This window comes from Schistocerca americana, chromosome X, assembly GCF_021461395.2.
Source record: "Schistocerca americana isolate TAMUIC-IGC-003095 chromosome X, iqSchAmer2.1, whole genome shotgun sequence".
In the NCBI taxonomy this organism is placed as follows: domain Eukaryota; kingdom Metazoa; phylum Arthropoda; class Insecta; order Orthoptera; family Acrididae; genus Schistocerca; species Schistocerca americana.
In genome coordinates, this window is record NC_060130.1 from 903,615,899 (window position 1) to 903,620,094 (window position 4,196).

Genomic DNA, 4,196 nt, shown 5'->3' on the forward strand with positions numbered 1-4,196 from the left:
TATAGGCTGGGATGTCTATGGATTCATTGCTGGGGGCACAGACACAGAGTCTTGCGAAGTACTTTTGAAAACGGTCTTGAGAAGCTAGTTCGGCAGCCCACACTCAGTGGAAAGATCTTAGACCTTAGAGCTACAAATAGACCGGATCTTACGGATAACGTCAGTATAGAAACGGGGATTAGCGATCATGATGTCGTTATAGGAACTATTGTTACAGAAGTTAGTAAATCAGTTAAGAAGGCTGGGGTAGTATTTCTGCTAGAAAGAGCAGGTAAGCAGTTGTTAGCATATGAGAAAAGAAATCACTTAGCTCCAGTAAGGTGGACTAGAGGAATAATGGGCAAAGTTTAAGCAGATTGCAAATCGTCGTCTGGAGAGTTAAGTATCTAGTAAGTAGACTAAGGGCCAACGGCCTTGCCGCAGTGGTAACACCGGTTCCCGTCAGATCACAGAAGTTAAGCGCTGTCGGGCTGGGCTAGCACTTGGATGGGTGACCATCTAGTCTGACGAGCGCTGTGGGCAAGCGGGGTGCACTCAGTTCTTGTGAGGCAAACTGAGGAGCTACTTGATTGAGAAGTAGCGGCTCCGGTCTCGGAAACTGACATACGGCCGGGAGAGCGGTGTGCTGACCACATACCCCTCAATATCCGCTTCCAGTGACGCCTGTGGGCTGAGGATGACATGGCGGCCGGTCGGTACCTTTGGACCTTCATGGCCTGTTCGGGAGGAGTTAGTTGGTTAAGTAGATTAAGGACAGAAAAGACTCACCACTGATTAATAACGAGATGTGGAAAATGTTGAGGAAGCAGTGGCTGTCGAACTGTCTATTCAAAAGAAAACACACAAATGACGACAGGCAAAGATTAGTAAACAATCGTGCGTCTGCGAAAAGATCTATACGCGAAGCTTACAACTACTATCACCTTACCAAGAGATCTGTCAGAGAATCCGAGAAAATTCTTGAACAATGCAAAATCGCTGAGTGGGTCTGAGGCTTCCATCCAGCCACTTGTTAACCAGTCCGGTGTGGCAGTCGAAGACAGCAGAACGAAAGCCGAAGTTTTAAATTTCACTTTCAAGAAATAGTTCACGCTGGAGAATCGTACAAACATACCGTCGTTTGACCATCGAAAAGACTGCCGTATGGACGGCATAGTAATAAGCACCCCTGGTGTGGCGAAACAACTGAAGAAATTGAAAACAAATAATTCACCAGGTGCGGATGGACTCCCAGTTCGGGTTTTCAAAGAGTATTCTGCGGCGTTGGCCCCTTACTTAGCTTGCAATCATCGCAAATTTCTCGCCCAGCGCAAAGTCCCAAGCGGCTGGAAAAAAGAGCAGGAGACTCCTGCGTATAAGAAGGGCAAAAGAATGGACGCGAAAAATTACAGACCAATTTCCCTAACATCGATTTGCTGCAGAATCATTCAACATATTTTTAGTTCGAATGTACTAAACTTTGTTGAGACTGAGAAGCTTATGTCCACACATCAATATGGTTTTAGAAAGCATCGCTCGTGTGAAAATCAGCTTGCCCTTTTCTCACATGATATACTGCGAACTGTCGAGCAAGGGCAACAGACAGATTCCATATTTCTAGATCTACATCTACATGGATACTCTGCAAATCACATTTAAGTGCCTGGCAGAGGGTTCATCGAACCACCTTCACTATTCTCTATTATTCCAATCTCGTATACCGCGCGGAAAGAACGAACACCTTTATCTTTCCGTATGATCCCTTATTTTATCGTGGTGATCGTTTCTCCCTACAAAATATTTTCGCATGCTGAGGAGAAAGTTGGTGATTGGAATTTCGTGAGAAGATTCCGTCGCATCGAAGAACGACTTTCTTTTAATGATGTCTAGCCCAAATCCTGTATCACTTCTGTGACACTCTCTCCCATATTTCCCGATAATGCAAACCGTGCTTCCCTTCTTTGAACTTTTGACGTACTCCGTCAGTCCTATCTGGTAAGGATCCCACACCGCGCAGCAGTATTCTAAAAGCGGACAGACAAGCGTAGTGTAGGCGGTCTCCTTAGTAGATCTGTTACATTTTCTAACTGTCCTGCCAATAAAACGCAGTCTTTGGTTTGCCTTCCCCACAACGTTTTCTGTGTGTTCCCTCCAATTTAAGTTGTTCAGAAAGCGTTTGACACGGTGCCCCATTGCAGGCTGTTAAAGAAGGTACACCGAAGGAGGTGGCGTAGTGGTTAGCACACCGGACTCGCATCCCGCGTCCGGCCATCCTGATTTAGGTTTTCCGTGATTTCCCTAAATCGCTCCAGGCAAGTGCCGGGACGATTCCTTTGAAAGGGCACGGCCGACTTCGTTCCCCGTCCTTCGCTAATCCGATGAGACTGATGACCTCGCTGTCTGGTCTCCTCCCTCAGAACAACCCCCCCCCCCCAAAGAAGGTACGAATATACCCAATAATCTCACAGATAAATGAGTGGCTCGAAGACTCCTTAAGTTACAGAACCCAGCACGTTGTTCTCGACAGCGAGTGTTCATCAGAGACAGAAGTAAGACAGGACCGTTGTTGTTCTCTGTATGCAAAAATGATTTGGCGGACGGGGTGGACAGCAATCTGCGGTTGGTTGCTGATGATGCTGTGGTGTGCGGTAAGGTGTCGAAGTTGAGTGACTGGAGGAGGATATGAGATGACTTAGATAAAATTTCTAGTTGGTGTGATGAATGGCAGCTAGCTCTAAATGAAGAAAAAGGAAGATTGATGCGGGTTATGAAAAACAAACCAGTATTGTTCGGATACAGCATTAGTAGTGTCCTGTTTGACAGTCACTCGTTTAAATATCTGGGCGTAACATTGCAAAGCGTCATGAAATGTATCGAGCACGCGAGGACTGTAGTAATCGAGTGGTCGACTTCCGTTTGTTGGAAGAATCCTAGGAAAGTGTGATTCATCTAGAAAGGAGACCGCTTATAAGACACAAGTGCGATCTATTCTAGAGAACTGCTGGAGTGTTTGGGATCGGTACCAGGTCGGATTAAAGTAAGACATCGAAGCAATTCAGCTACTATCTGCTAGATTTGTTACTGGTAGGTACGAACAACACGCAAGATGCTTCGGGAACTCAAATTGGAATCCCTGCAAGGAAGGCGACGTTATTTCCGACAAAGACTACTGAGGAAATTAAGGGAACTGGCGTTTCTAGGTGGCCACATAAGAATTCTGTAGCTTTCAACATACACTACTGGGCATTAAAATTGCTACACCACGAAGATGACGTGCTACAGACGTGAAATTTAACCGACAGGAAGAAGATGCTGTGATATGCAAATCATTAGCTTTCAGAGCATTCACACAAGGTTGGCGCATGTAGCGACACCTACAACGTGCTGACATGAGGAAAGTTTCCAACGGATTTCTCATACACAAACAGCAGTTGACCGGCGTTGCCTGGTGCCTCGTGTAAGGAGGAGAAATGCGTACCATCACGTTTCCGACTATCACGATTGCGGTTTATCGTATCGCGACATTGCTGCTCGCGTTGGTCGAGATCCAATGATTGTTAGCAGAATATGGAATCGGTGGGTTCAGGAGGGTAATACGGAACGCCGTGCTGGATCCCAACGGCCTCGTATCACTAGCAGTCGAGATGACAGGCATCTTATCCGCATGGCTGTAACAGATCGTGCAGTCACGTTTCGATCCCTGAGTCAACAGATGGGGACGTTTGCAAGACAACAACCATCTGCACGAACAGTTCGACGACGTTTGTAGCAGCATGGACTATCAGCTCGGAGACTATGGCTGCGGTTACTTTCGACGCTGCATCACAGACAGGAGAGCCTGCGATGGTGTGCTCAACGACGAACCTGGGTGCACGAATAGCGAAACGTGATTTTCTCGGATGAATCCAGGTTCTGTTTACAGCGTCATGATGGTCGCATCCATGTTTGGCGACATCGCGATGAACGCACATTGGAAGCGTGTATTCGTCATCGACATACTGGTGTATCACCCGGCGTGATGGTATGGGGAGCCATTGGTTATACGTCACTGTCACCTCTTGTTCGCATTGACGGCACTTTGAACAGTGGATGTTACATTTCAGATGTGTTACGACCCGTGTCTCTGCCCTTCATTCGATCCCTGCGAAACCCTACATTTCAGCAGGATAATGCCCGACCGCATGTAGGTGCTGTACGGGCCTTTCTGGATACAGAAA

The 4,196-nt window shown here is 46.9% G+C and overlaps 1 pseudogene; it reads left to right on the forward strand.

Annotated features, from left to right (window-relative positions):
* The first annotated feature begins 404 nt into the window (after window positions 1-404).
* On the forward strand, window positions 405-522 carry LOC124557541 (annotated as a pseudogene).
* The last annotated feature ends 3,674 nt before the right edge of the window (window positions 523-4,196 follow it).